This window comes from Athene noctua, chromosome 23 (assembly GCF_965140245.1).
Source record: "Athene noctua chromosome 23, bAthNoc1.hap1.1, whole genome shotgun sequence".
In the NCBI taxonomy this organism is placed as follows: domain Eukaryota; kingdom Metazoa; phylum Chordata; class Aves; order Strigiformes; family Strigidae; genus Athene; species Athene noctua.
In genome coordinates, this window is record NC_134059.1 from 5,500,654 (window position 1) to 5,521,059 (window position 20,406).

The 20,406-nt window shown below is 43.0% G+C and overlaps 1 protein-coding gene across 14 annotated transcripts in view; it reads right to left on the reverse strand.

The window, feature by feature from the left end:
* Window positions 1–18,199, reverse strand: part of USP49 (ubiquitin specific peptidase 49) — a 35,273-nt gene extending 17,074 nt beyond the window's left edge. For 11 of the 14 annotated variants that reach the window (XR_012635059.1, XR_012635054.1, XR_012635050.1 and 8 more), the window contains exons 1-2: window positions 18,127–18,199; window positions 230–374 (exon numbers count right to left, since the gene is read on the reverse strand). The gene's annotated coding sequence lies outside the window, so the exon portion shown is untranslated. Of the gene's footprint in view, window positions 1–229; window positions 375–8,181; window positions 8,259–16,394; window positions 16,490–18,126 lie in introns of those variants that run through there. The other 3 variants (XM_074925193.1, XM_074925196.1, XM_074925195.1) reach the window with 3 other exon arrangements.
* Between the last annotated feature and the right edge of the window lie 2,207 nt (window positions 18,200–20,406).

Consider the following 20,406-nt stretch of genomic DNA (forward strand, 5'->3'; position numbering starts at 1 on the left):
CTAAATGACTGTATTGCAAGTGAAGAGAAATGAAAGCAGGGATACTAGAAGGCACGAAAAGCTTTCACTCCGTGTCCTGCATCCATATGTTTTATAAAAGAGCACAACTGAACCACCACGCTGTGGTTGCTTTAGTACAGACCCTCCAATGCCCTGATCCAAGGGGAAGAGATCAGGGCCCAGAAAGAGAAAGAGCGCCCAGACCCGCTCGCTCACACGTGCTACTTACGGAGTCATGTCTGAACAGCCTTTCCTCCGCCACGCAGCGTCCAGGGCACGGAACATCCCCATTTCAGCCAAAGGAGTCTTGGTGGTTCTTCGAGAATTTAATTGCTACTTAACTCTTCATTGTAAGGCAGCACAGCTTCAAAGCCCTAGAGAGAGAATATTCTTGTGATGCACAGAAACTGAGAACGCTGGCAGGGTTGGTTTGAAACACGATTAATCCCCTCAGTGCAAGAGTTACTGCGGAGAACACATTTATTCCAGAGAAGAGAATTATCTGGAAGTCAAAGCATGAACGCACCTAGGAACCCGAATACTCAGATGTTAAGAAACGTCACATGGAAGAGACACTCTGGAATTTCATTTTTCTGCTTTCATTTTCTGATAATCTATAAATCTGCTGATCACATGTAGCCTCTTCATCATAAGTCTTTTGTAGTGGATGACCCAACATATGGCAGAGAAAAAAAAAATCTGACTTAAAAAAAACCCTGAGCAAAAACGTGCACCTCCTGTGATCACTTCAATTTTGGCTGCTTCGATAACTTGGTGGAAGAAGCGGGGAGGAGACGGGGAAAAATAAAAAAAAATAAAATCTGTCCTGAATTAAATTTCATCTCTAGATGATTTTTCAAACAATAAAAATGAAGTAATGAATAGTCGTCAAGTGTGAACTGCAACAAAATAAGAACTACAGAGGGAAGAAAAATAGGAAAAACCTGCATTTTGCCAAAGGGAGAAAAGACTGTAAAAATGTATCTGCTGTAATAATCCAAGAAAGGCTAAATTAACTTGCTTACAAATCTACGACTACAGCACTTGAATACAATAGAAAGTAGTGATAGGAGGGACAGCAATAATAGGCACAAAGTGGTTACAGATGTCACAGAGAGTGTCAGATCTGGCATACAGGATATTTAGTTAGAAAAATATCATCTTACGAGGGGCAAAGTTTAGTATAACAAAGGCCACAGCACGTTTTCCCAAAGCTTTAGGATAGGTATTGAACAGTTGCCTCGATTGGTATGCAGAAAACCTATCTGATCGGGTTAAGAAAACATATTTTTAGCGGTCCCCAAATTACGCAAATTTACTTTAATTACTATCTTTTTCCAGTGACACTGCTGCTAAAGATGGAATATGTTAAAGAAAAAAAAAAATCAAAGCTCTTCTATTCTTTAACTCTTCTTGAGTTCAGATTAAAGCACAAGTGGCCACTTCAGAATTTATCTCCACAGAAGGATTCTGCGGTGTCTAAATAACCATTTGAGTTGTTTATTTAAAACAGTTCAGAAATCTAGTACACCTCTCCTTCGGGCTGCATTCATTCACTCACAGATCCTGGGATCCGGAAAGGCACTTTTGGCAATCCTACACGAAACAAAGGACTGATTTGGTCTCTTCCTTCCAAGTTGGAAACATCTCTTCCCACCTTCCTCCCTGACCTTTTTTCCCTCCTCTTTCCTCTTTATTTTTCTGCTCAGGTCTTGATGGAAAATTGTGGAATAATCCCGTCTAGCCTTGGTTTGACCAAGTGGCATAGATTCCAGCTTGAAAGAGTATAGACACTATGGTAACATTGACAGCCTTCATTTACATAAAAGAATACTAATTATGTTGTATCATCAACATCTGTGATTCTGCTCACTGCCATATGCGACAGTGTTGGGAATTTAACCCTTGAGTCTCACCAGCACAGCCCAGATTTGTACCGTGTAACAAAAAAAATGCCTGATAAATACAATTTTCTAGAGAGCGATTAAACAGCTGCCAAGCGCAGTCGCTCACCAGCTCTGCAAGGTCTCAGGACCCAGTATTTTCAAAGAGCACTGAATTTATCCTCAATTTCCCAGGAAAAAGAAACAATGCTGATATGTTGCTAGTTTCAGCTGGGTAACAGCCTACAAGGAAATCAATCACACACCAGATACAGTGCATTAAAGAATCATGTTTAACAATGAAGTAGGCTGTCAGTATATAAATTACAAGCCTTTTGTCAACTGCTTTTGCTTTTCCTGTGTGGGCCAGCAAGATTTCCTGTTTGAAAAAGAGATTTTAACAACGTTGGTCAGCTAACAAAGCAGCTCTGTTACACCTTAATTCAGTAATTCTCAGCACAAAAGCATCGTTGATAGCGCATGTGATATTCCCCACCTGTTTCTCTTTAGGTATCTATGGATACTTCCCCTCACAAATCTAAGCCCCAATACCATACACGTTCGGCTGCTCTGCAAGTTCGAACGAAACGGTGTTTATTTAACCCAAACCACTTAAACGATACGACTTTTTAACTTCCTCACGTAAGATCTCCCGCTTGTCATCGGTGTGGTTTTCGTGTCAAAGCTGAGAAGGCAGAGCAGGCTGCTGGAGCATCTGCATTGCTCACGACAGCACGCAGCAGGCTCGCTTTCCACACACCTGCCCGTCCCGAGCCGAGCTCCTCCACGCGCCACGCTTGAGGATTTCTTCTTCACGTTAAAGAAGCCACTTACCGACTCACATTTTTGACCCTTTCCGTGAAAAAAATAATTAAAATTGGCTCTCTCGCATTGTGCAACACGTGTACAGATGGGGTGTCTGCAGGTTCAGCCCTGCCACCCCACAGGCAAACAGACTAAGTCAGGCACTGAAAGACATGCACGTGACTACGAACAAAATTTCTTCCTCTCTTTTACATAGGTAAACAAATAGCTTGCCACAACCTACCAGCAAGAATAAAAAGAACGCGCTAACAGGAGAAATTACGAAGCCCTGATTAAAGGCAAACACAAAGATGAGTCAGAACCTGTAAACAGTTGCACAAGGGGAAAACAAACCTTGCAAAGATTACAGGGCGGGAGCTATTTAAGATATTGCAACAACTGAACACACGTTTATGTGGTTGATGTGACAAGCCATGAGCAACAAGAGGGTTTAATGATGGAGAATTAACACCTTACATTTTAAGGTCTTGGAAACAAACCGAACTCTTCACTCTGCAATTACAGTATATCAGGTTTATTTCTTGGTTTTACTTTTTTTTTCCATCAAGGTAGATCTCATTTTAAGAAATATCTATAAACTTGTCCTTTCTCACCTACTTACATCTTTTTTTTTTTCCTCCAGATAATGGGTGGGGGAAGGAAAAGAAGGGAGGAGAAACAACTTAGTTGCTCCATATGGAGAAGAGGTACCAGAGGAAGCATGGAGCTGCACTGCAATACAACTAAAGATGAGTTAAAACTGAAATAAAATAATAGGAAATAAAAGGAAAATAAGAACACTAGTTTAGCCAGTAATGTTCCATAGACAATTTGAAAATTTCTCACCTTATAAATCACTTATAATATTTAAATACCGGGTCAAACACTACTTTTTTTTTTTTTTTTTTTTGCATGGCTCAAAATCCTGGAAAAACTTATGGTAAGATCCTATAACAGTTTCAAGAACAAAACGCAGAAGAAACAATTTGGCTCTTGACCCTAAAAGGGTGTTAAAATGAAACACATGACTTTATTATGTTTCTTTGTACCATTGTTACACATTTGGAAACTGATTAAAGACATCTGTACAGATCTGTTGACACTAACTACTTTCTTTTTCTAAATAAATGTGCACCAAGCAAGAAGAAAAGTTTTGGGATCAGGAAAGGTGCTAGATGTTCAGCCTTGGAAAGTAGATGCATCTTTCATTTGTCCAAGAGTTGATTCCAGAACAAATAAGAGTTTTCAGTACTGACACAAACTCCTTTAGCTGCAGTCTGGAAATCATCTTTAAGGACAGGTGGGAAGCTGAGACTGAACGATTCTTTCATTCATTCATCTCTCTCCAGGGAGTGGCAAAAGTGAAACACAGCAGCATTTCACCAGTCCATCGGGAACTGGTATTGCGTTAAGTAAAGCACGTTTGCCTTTTTTTTTTTTTTTTTTTTTTTTTGGTTTAGTTTTATAATACTGCAGGAAAAAAACATCCTTAGGTATTCTTGGTTTCCATCAAAACCACATATCCTACACAAATATACTGCATTTAATCAAATAGCTTTCAAAATCTTGGATACAAAGAAACAAGCACCTTCCACTCTCCCCTCCCACCCCAAATTTCACACACAACTCTAGAGGAGAATTTCTAGCCTGCTGCGCATACTCAAAAATGCAAATAAGGAGATATCTGAGAGAATATATAACCAAAAATTGCATACAACTACTCAAAAACTTTATTCCTCCGATCATTTTAACCTACCCATTTGTGAGGAACCAATTATTCAACCAGATGTCTAATGAAAACGTAATCTGAGCTGCGTGGAAGATGGTGAAAAAAATTTCCTGCTCAAGAAATTCATGTTCTTCTGCTAGCAAGAGCCCTCCGTGTACGCACTCACAACAAAATCCTGTCTTTGCTTCTCAAAGCCACTAGCAACGACACCTTTTCAAACAGAAAACCTCGCGTAACTGATACTCCATTAGAGATGAGGAATTGCTGCACAAATGAGCGAGTGACACCACCACATCACCTGAGCAGGTATCCTCTGTCCTTGCAAAGTCACTGCCCGGTCCAGAACTACTCACTCAGTAACCAGAGCAAGGAAAACACCCAGGAAAACATGCAAGGAGCTCTTTTTGCTTCTCTTTCTCCAAAGAGTCATAGGCTTGCCTGGGCAGGAATGGGTTTCTCCCTTGATTCCTCTAGTTCAAACCCTGCTGGTTTTAGACTTTCAAATTGCATCTCTAAAGAGTAACAATAGCCCTAGAGATTTTTTCAATTATTCTGAAAGCATATTTTCTTGAAAACTGTCAGCTTTATATCCTACAATTGCTGGATTCTCTCTACCCAGGATGACATACTATCAAGTTAGTTACAGGCAAATTAACACAGCTGACAAAAAAAAAAAGAAGGAAAATACACAAGGACGAGTTACAGATGATTCAGGATTCAGCATTTCTTTGAAAAGACAAGCAGAGCAATGAATTATATATCTAGTGCAAATACATGAATAAACCACAATTTAAAAGACAAATAGACAGGAGACTTGAGCTGTGACAGCAAAAGTGGTCACTGATCCCATCACCCTCCTGGCCAGCCCACTTCTCGAGCATCAACCTCCTCACCTTGCCAGAGCCCTGAAACACAGAAATCCTCCACCTGAACCCAAATCTTACCAAATTCTGAAACATCCCACCCGCGCACACCTGGAAGGTGCCCGGTGTCCTACAGGAGTCATGACAAGCTCAAAGGACTTCAGCTGGTTTCAGTCGCTCAGTACAGGAGGACCCCCCGCACCCCACCACGCTGTTCCAACTCTGAAGCTGTAATCACAAGGGAGCTTGACGAAAATGTGACTTTCCTGCCAACTTCCACAGCGAGTTCTATTTTATTAACTCCTTCAAGTTAATTATAACTATGTCAATGTTAAACCGTTTCTGGGAGCTCACACTGTGCCGTAAAAATTTGCTCTAGGCTCAAACCCAGGATCTTGGGAACCAGTTTTCAAAGAAATATTCAGTCATTGAAAAAAAAATTAAAAAACCCACAGCCAAAAACCTCAAAAAACCCAAAGCATTCAAAAGCACAAGGATTAAGAAAATCCTATTTCCTGCACTGGCATCCTTGGTGGGAGTAAATATGACTTCTGCAGGACTTTGTTCTCTGAATCATCTCAGGAAGCTAAAATGGTCAAATATTGGTCCATAACTAATTTTAGCATACAACAAAGAGCACAGACACTACGATATATTAAATACAATTAAGTCCAAACATTTCTTACTCCACAGCAAAAAGTACAAGGCTCCAGGGGGCACCAATTTACCCCTAACACTCACCCACCCACCCACAAAAATTGGTTATCCTCCTCATAAAGTTCAGTGCACACAGATTTAGGGGGATAACTGAGAGAAGATAAGCATTTGCTTCACGTTTTGCATCAGGTGACAGATGTAAATGACCTAAATCTACCAAATTAGAGATGTTAGGATCTTATTACCACAATGCACCGGACATAAAACATGTCAAACACCAGGCAGCTACAAGTAGCAGATATATGTACATATATATACACACACACACAAAAAAAAAATTACAGGTACTATCTGCTAACAATTCAACCACCAAATCTATCAGACAAATTGCTAAAGCTGAATTCAGTGCTTAATGAATGGAGCCCCAGGGAAGGAGCAAGGATTAAAAAAAACCCCCAAACTTTTCTTCCTAAAACTCTGGAATTTTACGTACTTCAGAAAAAAGTTTTAATATCTCTGAGACTGTTTTAAATATGACTGGTGTACTTAAATCTAAGGCCTCACGTAAACTGAAATGTGCTGTTAATCCGGCTGTACTAATCAAGATTGAAAAGGATGTGAAGTGTTCTCCAGTCCCTATTCCTAAAGTTAGTCAATGTCTGGAACAGATAAAATAACTTCTTCCTGCCTTTTTTGCTGTTGCAGCTTGTTGCACTTGGGTGAACTGGGCTAGCTATACTACCCAGAACAACCTTTCTGCAGAGATACACTCTCTTTACCAAAGAGGCTTGCTGGCAAACTCTTAAGAAGTCAGAAAACCCACCAAACTCCTTTTGTTTGGTTAGAATAAATTTATGACTAAAACAAAAGACTTTTTGCACTGCTTGCATCCTCAAAGAGCAGTAATTCATGCTTTGTACAGGCCAACAAATAGCTGCAAATGTGCATGTGTCTTCTATCCACATTCCTTCCCGATGAAGATCCTCTTAAACAAGAGACAGTTCAGCATTCACTAGGAATGGATCCAGCCGTTTATGGTTTGAAAGTAATCACAGAAAGGCAAAGGGAAGGTGAAATTCTTCAGTTCACAAAGCATTTTAATACAGACTTCCTTAGAAACTAGCTCTTCTATTATTTACACTGCCCTTCAAATTCTCCAGCCATACAAGTTTAAACTTGGAGGTTTTTAAAATTTAAAGTATTTTAAAGGCGAAATATGAATATTCTTATTACGGCAAACTCACACTGTTTCGCATCTAAGTGCAAGAGATGAATAAAAATAAATGACTAAAACCTCAGGTAAAGCCCCCCCAGCTACCTGTATTTTCAATTTTCACCTTAGCTTTAAGAATAGCTTTTCAGTGTGCAATACGACTGATACTATTTATTCTGTAGGGTTACGGCAAAACAACCAAACAGAAAAAATACACGTCCTGCAGTTCCCTGAAAACATGGGAAGTTACTATATACCAGCCCTGGATGTTAAAAAGCATTATTAAAATGCTATATGCTTCTTAGTTCATGGCTTTCTAGAAGTTAATATTTCTTCGTTTATTGCAACACATAAAGTCCCCCCTCCCTTTTCTTTTCATAGGCTTCTGAGGTTTTATTTTTGGTTTGGCTTTTTGAAGTGTTAATAATAAGCTGGGAAACACGATCTGGATACACTGTGTAAAAGAGGCACACACTGTGCATTAAAACAATTCACAGTATTTCCTCTAGTCTTAGCGAACCAGCCCAAAAAAGTCAACTCAGTAATTCCTCTGGTATTTACATCTGTAGAAGCCTGAAGCAATTACAGTAAATACATACAATTTGAATTATCAGAACCAAACATAAAAAAAAATGTTTTGCATTAGAAGTCAGAAAGTAGATGGTAACTGCCCAATATAATGTAATAATTTCAATTTATGAGTCAAGCAACCAGCTTTATAGAATCCATGAATTCCCAACTCATTCTATTTCCATAATTGTGACAACATCAGAGTGTGACATGTCACAGCATTTTAAAGTTTTCTACATGTTTGCCCCAAACATTGCTCCTGAAATCCTCTCTGCCAGAGCAGACAGTAAGAGAGCTTTAACAGATGCAAAATTAGTTGCACTGACTCCAAATCAATAGAGCTACATCAACTTTCACTATTTGGGAATGCAGTTTGGTTTTTTTTTTTTTTACACCCCACGATCCCCAAAGTGTCGGGATTCATACCAAAACTGATGTGGTTTTGCTTTCTTTCACACTTACCACTGCCCAATGTATTCAAGTTTAGTGAGACTGCTCAAATGGATAGAGTACGTGCTTACGTATTCACGGGTCAGGACCTGTGCACAAGTGAACAAGGCAGTTTAAGAATAATTAACAAGGTACAAGTTAAACAAAACAAGCCATGTTATATTTCAATGTGGCTTAAGAAAACAAAAATACAGGAGATAAACAGCCATTCTCTTGTGTGCCCACTTTCTCTACCTTATTAATCCTTTTAATCATGGCCTACTACAATGCAGCCAAAAAGCAACATTTTTTTTCAGGACACAGAACACATTACTTCTTTCGACCACGCTCCTTAAATATTATTTTTCGCATTCAGCGCTTATCACTTTTATCACCAATTGTCACATAAACAATAAATACATCCAGAGTTGAGGTTCACAGCAATAGTTCAGACATCATATATTAAAAATATTGAAAACCACACATTCAACATTTGATGGGGAAAAATTATACTCAATTTCCACCCACCTTCACAAGAACATCGACGAAATTAAACGTAACTTTCCGCTCCTGGCAAAGAGCTTCATTAGCATGGTCAGAACCGGTTCCATTTTGACCTATAGTACCTTGTTCCATTCCCCCATCGTTTTGCAAAAATGGATTACTTTTCTATCAAAGCCCGGACAATTGTAATAAAATAAACCAAACCCAAAACCCTTCGTCGCACAGGTACGAGGCGAAGTTTTCTAGCTCCAGCTCATCAGAGAATCCTCTCGCTGCTGCTCACGCACACAAAACCGACGGCTGCAGCAGAGATCAATTTAACAGCCCTGGTATTCAGCAGCAGACTAACAGCCTCTTCGAGAATCTCTTTGTGATAGACACAAAGACGGATTATACCAGAGAGTGAATACTTGGTAAGTTATGGGTAGTCCTCTGCTGTTCTGCCTCCCCCATTTTAATTCATATTCATCTTGGCAAAATCTTAGACAGACTATTAACTAATCTAAAACAACATCACAGCTGATACAACACATAAAGCAATCAGTCAAACGAACATGTCAGTGCCATCTACTGAAGCAATAAAGAACAAGACAACCCCAGCAGGCTGTGGCTTATTATCTTCACAGCCATAATGAATAGGCAAATAGTATTAAATATAAGTGCAGTATTCCACAGTCCCATTTTGCTAGGTTTTAAGCAGGAAAGGCGCCTTCGATATGTTTGAGGAGCAGAGATTACAAGATGAAAATAAAGAAGGGTTTCGACATACCTCTCCATCATATTCTTTTCCTTCCCTTGCCAATCAACTACTACCAGTTCTTTTAAAACCCCAAGCGATTGAAACAGAACAGCAGCTAGAAAATTGTCTGTGGACTTTAATAAATGCCGTTATGGTAAATGGAGTAAATCATAGTGATCAATTTATCCAAATGCAGCACGGACTTCTGTATTTTTATTTGTCTAACCAACAAAACCCAGACATCAGCCCAAGATACTCAACAGTATTTATGTGCATAGCATCCATAAGCGTGGCCACATCCCTGTATGGAGGGTGCTGCTGCATCCTCAGCTCTAGGAGCAGCAAACGATCTGACCCAGCCTTCACTTGGACTGCTGGGCTCGACCAAGGTCTCCTCTGTTTTCTTGTCAACAAAGATTTAGAGAGATTTACGTGTCCTCTTCCCCTGCACAGCTGATGTGCCTGTTTCGTGCTTGGCAAAAAAAAAAAAAAAAAAAAAAAAAAAAAAAAATCTACACAGCTAACTCTCCTCTTCCTACGTGTGGAAAAAGGAGACCTAAAGTGGCATTAATAAAACTAAGAAGTGTATTTTCAGTCTCAACCTTCCCTATGTCCAGCCTGCCAGCTGACACACAAGGTTTGAACCTCTGTTTTCCAGTACATAAGGAACAAATTCAATTGCTCAAATGCACCTTTTTTTCCCTCCCTCTTCCTGATAGAATTATTCCTAATTTGCATATTATGGATCCTGTTGTGGTTGAAATCTTTTTCTGTAAATTATAGGCAATATCTGAGTAGTGCCTTTGTCCTCACTACATGTCGATGTAACAGAATAAGGTAGGAAACAGGAACTTGATTTGCAAAATATCAGGTTTTTAATCTTCTTTAAGAACCGAAGATCAACTCAGGCCAAATTCTACAGTTATCTGTTATTTTAATAAATTCTACTACTAAGAGGTTAGAGTTCATCAACCCATTTGTCTTGAGATGAAATGACAACAGCACAAGTAAAGGAAAGAGGGAGAGGTGAACTAAATTTTGATGCCACGATCCACTGCCTCAAAAAGCTGCTCCTAAAATCTTCCAATTTTATAATAAACAGGATATTATCTTCCTTATTCACTGACTCACTCACTTCCACAGTGTCCAAAACAGCAGGTCAGGCAGACATGCTACCAAAGCATCCTGAAAAGTTCAGAAAAAGAGCGGTGCAAATTTCAAATCAGAATTTTTCAACCTACCGTCGAAAAACACTATTTTCGCTCTCTATCATGAATATTACATTTTCTCAAAATAAACTAACTCTTGTGAGAAGGATCTTCATCCTTGCTCTCATTCAGGTGAATTAACTATTCTTAGTTAAATAGATTTGCTTCTAGTCTTAGTCTGATGACAGATTAACTCATGACTGGTAGGATTATAGATTTACCTCTGGAACTAAATCACTTTTCAATCTGAGTTATAGCTATTAGTTCTTTAAAGCTTAGCTGAACAGCTTTTAGTACCTCCTTTGTATTTTTGAAAGAATGATTAAACATCATTAAATCCAAGCTAAAGGCTCTTTCTCACAACTCCAGTGAATAAACAGTTATCTGGCTTAAGTTAAAAAAGACCAAAAAACAGAACAGCAGAGTTTTACATGGATTTTTTTCAGAATAATTACTACTATTCTAAGTCTAGAATACTTGTCCTTAAAATTAAAGCATGTTTTTCACGTTTGTGTGGGTTTTAAGCATGTAAAAAACCCTTTTGTTCTCCTCAGAGAGAAACAGCTACCCAGATCAACCTGCTCCTTTGTACCCAGCATGGCGCTTCTGTTCCCGTTACGTTTCTCCAGCTGCAGAAGACACGACCAATTCTACAGAGCCGGGCAGCGAATCCCTCCCGTACAGCAAACAGCACACATTTAAGCGTGGCTTGTTTTTACATAAAATCTTCCAAACGCAACAACAAAAATTTCCATGCCACCAGCAAACGATTTCACTACACGCCAACAAAGTAACGTAGAAGCAGGGACTAGGCAGGTATCTAAAAGAGTTGCCTTTTCAACGGCCTCCTCGTCCTGACATTCCCTTCAGCAGCTTTAGTAAGGGAAGCGAGGAGCTGTCTTTCCCCATATTTCTGTTTCCTGGCAGAGGGTGAAGATATTTAGCCATCACTCTCTCCATTTAATTAGAAGGGAGCCAGCTTGGTTCAACAAACTGCCTTAATTCACGGCTTTTGCCTTCGACGTTTCCATGACAGGAGCCATGGATGGGACAGTGAGGAGAGAAAAAGTTTCCCCTAAGAAGGAAAAATAAAACTACTAAAGAAGGTAACTGGATGGAAGAGCTGGAGGCATCACTCCTCCAAGAGTGCAGTGCTGAAATTATATGGTTTAGTCGCACCCTGAGAGTTACAGGCAGCAGATCTCCTTGAGTTCCCAGCCCAAGCAGGCAACCGCTGATCTACATCCCCATCAGACCATAGGGTTTTCTTTTTAAGCAGCACACAATCCAAGTTTCAGTTAATTCATGCCTAAGTAGCCCTCTGGCTCACGTTAAACCAACCACAATCTCTGAATTAGAACGTATCACTTCTCACTGGTTGTTAATGATTGGAAAACCTCTAAGCATCCAAAAGCAGATCGTGTTGTCCAGTTCTAGCAACACGTCTATAGATACATGCACACACACAGTCGGTTTAAATCCTTCCACCTCTACCCAGAAAACCCACCAACTCTTGTCAAGTATTAAAACCACACAGTGAACATAAATACAAACGCCAATTAGTCAGAAAAAGACATTAGCTCCTCATTTCACTGAGTGACACAAACCTGCAGGGGTGGGGGGAAGGCATTCATGCTGAACTGTATTTTCTCAAGTTTAGTGTATGAAATAGTTATTTGTTCTGATAGACTACAGTTCAATATTTATGCAGATAATGTTCAGGCTAGAAGTCAGCCACAAATCTCTATCATTTTCTTAATACACAAGGCACTTGTTATTCAGCTGGAACACATTTAATATACGACATAATGTGAAATTCTAAACTATCTAAAATTAGTGGGTAAAGTTAGCTTCGGCGCCAGGCAAGAGGCAAACCGGGTCCCATCACACCAGAAGAAAGGATTTTACATAAAATGCAGTTGTGCTGTTTGAAGAAAAGGAAAGCACGTTTGTCACAAAACTGATTGGAATGGAGTCAGGCTTAGAGACGCAGATCCCTTCCAGGAAAAGTGGGGAACAAAGCTGTAGCCGTACAGAAACACAAGCCAGCACTGACTGCCTTTCTTAGGATATTTAGTATTTCTAGCTAAAAGCTACTTACCACTTCATCTGCATACCCACCTAGCCAGGCTGCAAAGACCCTCCTTCCGTACCGTTTTTATTTAAAGTTCAAAACCTTGAATTGTCTTCAGAGGCTTTTCATAGCATGAGAGAGAGGGACAGAATGCAATTATAGGACAGTATTTCTTAATCAAATCTAAGCCGCCCACTGAAAGTGAATGGGAAAATATGGTTGCAAGGCAATGCTTCTCAATCAAGTGGACGGATTTGCCTTTCAGAGTGAATAAGGGAATGGAGCTGTGGTCACCATTTCTTAATCAGCTCAGCTGATGTCCTATAGAAGATCTCAATGGAGGAACACAGCTGTGGCCCATAACTCTTGACTTGATCTTCCATGGTTTGACTGAAAAGCCTGAAAAGAACATAAATGCACTAAAGCTTTTCTCCATTAAATTGGCTCTTTCAAAACCGCCACTGGCTTCACCCAGAGGGGGGAAAAAAAAAAAAAAAAAAGTTTCTGTTTCAGTACGCTTGGTTAGAGGTTGAGTGTAAAAGTTTTCATGATATATACTACACACCAAAGTATACAATAATAGACCAAACTATTATTTCCTTTTAGGAGATCACGATGAAGTTATTTAGTTCGTATTTAGTTATTAATTCCAACGTTCTGTAGGGATTCCTGTGTCTGAGTATATGGGGTTTGCTTTGGCTAAAGCCCCCTTCTGCATTTCAGTCAGCAAAGTTACAAAACATTGAAAAAGCATCTCCTTAGAAGCTTTTTTTAAACGAGTACATTTGTCATGACTGACATGTTACACAAGATACATTTCAAACACAGTCATACTAACTTTGAGCTGTCACATCCACATATTCCAATTTTCTGTCTCATTTGAAAGCGTGGCTGGATTACACAGCCAAGGCAGAGAGACAAGAAAGCAAGTGTGTGCATCGTGGGGGGAACAAGGGGAAAAGCTTCTGGTTTTCAGATAGTTGCCTGTACTTTTCTTCTGCTTTCTCAGTAAAGTTCTTAAAAGGACAGACTTGTCAGTGAATTACATTATAAGTACCTAATTAAAGGGACTTACCTAGTGAGCCTTCTTTAAAAAACCTCAAGTTAAGCCCCAACAAGTTTGCCATTTTCTGAGAAAATCTCTCAGATCTTTGTAATGTATTGGAGGTGTAACAGTTAACGTGTGCTCCTTACCGTCTTGTAAGCAAAAAGGTAATTAAGAGCAGTCAAGTTTATTTTCTTCCTACCTATCTTTCCTAGTAAAGATACTCACGCTTCCTTACACTGTGGCAAAACGTAAATTTTTTTTTTTTTTTCCCCACTGAAAACCAGCAGAATGCAGTGCAACAGAGGGTGCATTTTAATTTGTATTTTCCTCAGTACGCCATGATATGAATTACTGCGAATATATAAATAATTAGCTCTAGACCTCTTAGAAATTATTTTGCTATGACACTGGCAAAGGACAGAATCTCCACCTCCATTTTTACCTTCTCTCCCCTCACTCCCACTTTAATCTTTTTTGTTTCAGTGGTGTTATAGCTGCTCCGTAGCTCTGCTGCCACTGATGTGATGAAGCCTGCATGCTGGGGCTGTAATTCAATGGCTCGCAAGCCACATACGACTTAATAGCCTCGCATGAGCCATCTTTGATCTAAAGTCTAATAAAAACAAAAGTGAAGAGCGTTAGCATCGGCATACGCGGAGATATGAACAAACAACCGAGACGTTCTGATCTATAAATCAGATTTTAAAATGCTAGTGGTTCCTGTTAAACAATTTGTTGCATTTGCTTAGTACACTCCAGAGCAATGATTCGTTAGGGCTTCGGGCTAATGAGGATGGTCTTCCATTCACTGACATTGAAGGGTTTTTTGCTTTGGGTTTTTTTGTTGTTTTTTTTTTTTTGTTGTTTTTTTTTTTTTTTTTTTTTTTTTGTCTATAAAACATACCCGCATCAACTCAACAGCCTGTTCATTGTGGTTAAGTGTTTAGGAAAGGTGAAGTGTTTATACACTGAGCAATTAACAATAGGCTGCTGAGACAAGAACATCTCTGAAGGTTTCTTTCCCCAGAGGAAAAAAAAAAACAAACAACCAAACAACAAAACCAACTCTTGATGAAATATTCAAGATGAAAACCACAAAGGTTGTTAAAAAAAGTGAGAAATTTCCAGTGTGTCTCATCCCCTGGAGAGGATTCCTGCAGAAAATAAAGGATCAGCGGGATCTTTCGGAGCACATCCCACCACGCAGCTCAGAGCGAGCTGTCCTAGAGCTACCCCAACTTCCTCTTCCCCCCATTCCATCTGAATTGCTGCGCCCAGTTACAGGCAAAGTTTTCAGACCACCTATCCCAGTATCTCTCTATTCATGTCTAACAAACAATTTTAAAACAAAAACCTTAGGTTTGTTTGGACTCTTCAAAAACCCTTTCACACTTCCCCGAAGCAAAAAACACATGTGAGAGAATTCATAAAGAATTATAAAACAGAAGCTGAATTTCGTAGTATTTCCATTTGTTAGCTATTTTAAATCTATCCACTAACATCTTCTAAGGGCTGAGGAAACACTAAACTTCACTTTATGAGTCCCAGCGGAAGTCGTAAGAAATTTCAGTATAGAAATAGCTAATGAAAAAAAAAAAAAACCAACCAATAAAATAGGATCTGAAAAGACATAATCAGTAATTTATATCACTTTTGCCACTAGAGAAAGCGCTTCTTGTCACTCGTTCTTAGGTGCTGAGACAAAACAGTAACTACTTTCAGAAAAACCCAATTAACAAATAAGTGTGTTTTAGCACTGAAGAAAACAACCTGCAACGTCTGGTGTGAACAGAGAGCTGCAAACCAGCAAACACCAAGCGAAGGATTACGATTAGTTGCAAGAAATCCACTGCAGCAAGAAACTGCACTCAAGGCTTTCACACCAGAAGCAGAGAGGCAATACACCAACGCTAAACACGCCTTTTTTTTTTTTTTCCTTCCCCCCGTCAGCAGTATTCCCACGATTAACAGTACAACACACGAAAGATAGGTCCTTTGCTGTTCCCTTCGAGTTTACCAATCCAGCTACTAATCAGACCAAGCACTGCTTCATTTTGCAAACTGCAGCACATGAGGTTTATTCACAATTTCTCCATTCTTACAGGCCTCCAGCCTGTCTTGTCAACCACAGGGCTTTCTACCACATGCAATCTGAATCTCCGCAGGAACTGCCGTGACAGATTCTTTCCTAACGATCTTTGGACACACAACAGCTAAATAAATCCCCGATTTTGACTTACTAGCTCTAAGTCTATAAACCGTTGCATATGTGACTATTGTTAAGCCCTGCTCCTGAATAAGCAAAATTCTTTTGCAGCAAACAGAACTTGCACAAGACCAAGAATTATTCCAGACCTGAAAAGCTGCCAACTTCAAAACGCCCTTCTCACTTGAAGTCAGCTCATATTAATAGGAAGAACGATTAGGGGAAAAATAAACAGGCATTTACCATTTTCAGCCTCGTGTTTGAAAGCACGCCTAGCTCAGAAACATCAAATGCTGCTCACGTATGGCACATAATTTTCAAATATTTGCACCTAGCCTATTTTCAAAGCAATTAAAACCACCACAAAATGCTTTTTTTTCCCTCTCCTTTTTTTTTTTTTTTTTTTTAACACCATACCAACATATCTGACAATTGTTAAGCCACGGCCACCCCCCAGGTGTAGCTACCAAAGGCAGAGCAGCAGAAACTCGGCACAAACCCCAGCGCTGCGTTTACCGCCGGATGTGGACAGGGTGCAACTCCAGACACTTCTGCTCAGAGCGACACTCGTTTAATCCAAGGGCAAGTTTAATCCACGGCGTTCACACCCACACAGTTTTTAACCCACAGTTCCACCGATTCACCCACACTCACCCTCCCCGCTCCCGCAGCTCTTTCTCCCGTCCCCATTCTCATGTCCCAACCACGCGTTCCCTTTTCTCAAGCAGCAGCTCAGACCTCATCTCCCCCCAAGACCCCTTCCTCCCCCTCCCCAACACCTTATTTTTGTGTCCAGTCCCACCTCCCCGTCATCCCTTTTAACCGGATCCCTACTTTTCGCCTTGCCTTCGCACAAAAATAACCAATACCACTTCAGGAGAAGCTCCCGCCGAAGTCCATTAGAGTTTTGCTGGGCTGAGGAATCAGTCGCGCTTATCGCATCTTCCAGCGCGCGCTCCTCAGGTTCCAGCGAGCATCTTCTCGGAAGCAGCAGCACAGAAAAGGACCAAATTTTGCAACATCTCGCACGAGACGAGCTCAGCGACTTCAAGAGCTCGCAGCCTCCTTCCCCAACTAAAAGTACAAGCGTAGCTCTGAAAAGTAAAGACACTTTCCCCCCCCCCCCCCCCTCCGTTATATATTTCAGCGTAACTGGGCGCTTTCATCACGTCTGTCAACACTCTTCCTCTGACTGTACCTGGAGCTCAGGAGCTGTTTTGACACACAGATCATGCTTCTTTTCCCAACGTACAATTGCACATAACACGATTAGCAGGCGCGTTGCCTAAAATTAGCAGCTTTTCTAAAATCAACTCCAGTTTGTAGGGGTTCATATGCGTAAGCAGTTATATTTTATTTTTTTTTTTGGCGACTGAGCATTCGCAGGAGGGGATATAAATTGCTGTGACCTCCTCTGCTTCCAATAATGTTTAAAAGGGGATTTTAAAGCGTGGTTTGCTCCCCGAGGCGGCCGCTCGCTACCAAGAGACCTAAACCCAAGATGCCCCCAGCCTCCCCCCCCTTATTAACTTCTGCTGTTTACCTTTGCAGGGAAGACACAAACCCACAGCTTTTTTTTTTTTTTTTTTTTTCTTAATAAACCGGAATCAGCACCCATTTCCCCCATTTTCATGCCTCCCCCCTCCCCAAGCACAGCACGGGGGTTTAAGGGGGAGTTTTTTTAAGGCGCTCTCCCCCTCCCCGCCGGCAGCAAGGCCACGACCCGCGGCACCCCCCAACACACTCACCCACCCGCGGCGGGACGCGACCCCCGGTAGTGCGGCGGGGGGGGGGGTGCGGTGGTGGAGCCCCATGGGAGGGCCCCGCCGGGAAAGGCCGGTCCCTGGGGGGGTGTGTAGGGGGTGTAAAAGGGGGGTGCGCTCCCGCGGCCCCCGGCGCCTCAACAAAGGGAAAGTTGCGGAGCCACCGAGCCCGGCGCGGGGCTCCCGCCCGCAGACAAAGGCGGCGGCGGCCGCCGGTTCGCGGGGGGTGGAATCGGGGTCCGCCTCACCCCCCCCCCCCCCCCCCGGCGCCTCCCAACCGCACCGAGAGGGGGCGCCGTTTGGGGGGGTGGGTGCACCAAGTACCCCTCAGCACCCTCCCCACAGCGGGGTGCCCCCCCCCATTCCCCTCCACCCTCACAGTGAGGGGGGGGCGGCCGCGAACACACACCCCCCCCCCCCCGGCCCCTTTATTTACCGCCATCATCAGCACGCGCGAGCTGTCACCCAGCGCGAGACACCCCAACGGCCGCCGAGCCACGCCCTCTCCCCGCCCATTGGCCGCCCGCCGCGCCCCGCCTCGCCATGCCATTGGCTGGAGAGCACGCCACACAGCGCGCCGGCCTTCCCCCTCGCCCCGCTCCGCATTCAGCGCCGCTGCTTACGCTAATTCCGCAGAGCGGAAGCTGGAGCTAACGGCGCGGCCGGCGCAACGACGGACGTGGTTTGCGCGGTTTACGCCGCCGCAGAGAGAGGTCCGGCGGAGTTTACGAGCTCTGCGTAGCCGCTAGGGAGAGCTCTTCAATGGCTTACGGTGGACTAGCGGGAGGGCAGCGCCGAGGGGCGGGGATTGCCCGGGCCCGGCCCCGGCCGGTGACGTACCGGGCTTTGTGAATCCCAGGCTGAAGTTTGGTTGAGTCACAGGAGGGTAAATAAGGATGTTTCGGAGACAAAGAGACTCTTAAAGGGGCAGCGCGGGAGGTGGCGCGTTCCCGCGGGGGCCCCTGAGGTCACTATGTGGGGTGGGAGATCCCCCACAGGGCCCCTGAGGTGACGGGGACCCTGAGGTGACGGGGGTGGGCACCCCACGGGGCCGCAGACAGCACGATGGCTCCCAGAGCAGGGCCCCCCGAGCCCTACCGGCCTTTGCCAGAGGTCACTCGAAGGCCCCTGGGTCACCCGATCGTCACCAGGGTACAGGAGCCATGAGGGAAGAGAAACGCGTTTTGTCAGAGACAAAGGGATGCCACCGCTGCGGCCGGGGGCGAAGCCTGTCCCCAGCAAGGGTCAGCCACGCTTGGGAGTCCCCTGCACCCACTGGGGACAACTCACTTTTTTTGCAGCCAGCGGGAGGTACCGTCAGGGACCTGCCAGGGAGCGGCGAGTCCTGCTCTCTCCGGGCAGCGCTGAGCCGGGGCAAAGCTGCCAGCAGGCAGTCGTGGACTGCACAGCACCGACGACACGAAGCACAGGTCAGCGGCGTCGCAGACGCGATTCCTCTGCACAGGGAAAAAGTGTTCCCCCTCCCATCTTGTCCCAGGAAGTTTTGAGGCAAAGCGCTGCTATTTACTGCGACAGGTGGGCGCCTGCTTTCTTCTACCGTGGCACGAGGGTACTCCACGGCCTTGAGGTCTCCTTGTAAGCTCCTTCACCAGCCAGTCTTCCCACAAATTCCACTTCATGTGAGCTTTTGTCATCCTTTCTCTACACCTTCCCTATCTGACTAGTGCCCGGTCACTTCTGAACCCACACCTGCACAGAAATCCAGTCACACCCCTCTCAACTCTTCAACAGCTCCCCACTGTAACGAGTCTGTAATGTCTGCTAAGAATTGAAACTGAAGATTAATGAGGCCCTCACGTCCTCACTCTCTTTGTAAAGCTTAGCAGGGTGCAGCTGCTATGCAAGTACTTCCTCATAAAAAAATGTCACAGCGCAAAACAGAGCAAAAGCCCACAGTATCCCCAGGGTGGCAGTGAGACTTGGACTCTCTGCCACTGAAACGTTGGTGACCCTGGTATCATCACCCAGCCTCTACTTACTGCTAGGAGGGGGAAAGCTGTAACAACGCCAGGGTGAGACCCACGACCCCAAGATCCACAGTCCCCTCTAGGTCAGGCTTCAACTCACGGAAAGCAACAACACTGCCAGTCATTTTGAGAGGTGCAGAAGCAGAAAAAAGGATCCACAGTGGTCCAGGACTACAGCTTGGCCACCTCTCCCTCTCAGTCTTTGCATTCTCTGAGAAAACACTGGGGAGCAACAGGAAAACAACCATCCAGACCATGCCTTGACAGGCAAAATTAGGGTGGTTTTCAATTACACTGGCTCAATCCATTAATGTAACACATTTGAAAGCCCCCTGAAGACTTGTTAAGATGCAGACTAGTATGTTCAAAGCCACGTTAACCTGCCATATTGATGTTGGGGTAGGGGGGGCAGAATAAGGAGGGTTACTGCAGCTAATAAGATTGAGAAACGGTCATTTTGTCCATCAAGAAAATAAAAAGCCTCAGGGTAAAAGCAGCCCCTCATGTGGGGCAGCTGATCCCCTCGTTCACAGAATGCAGTTCCAGCACATTTTTGCCAAGACATAAAGTGCTAAATCCAACCCATCCTTACACGCGTGGAAACCTACTGACGTCAATGGCTGTACTGGTGTAATTGAAGGCAGAATGTAGCTCAAGGGGTCCCATTTTATTACTCCACGAACAGTACTATGTATTAATAAGAGTGCAGAACTCCCCAGAGATTCCAG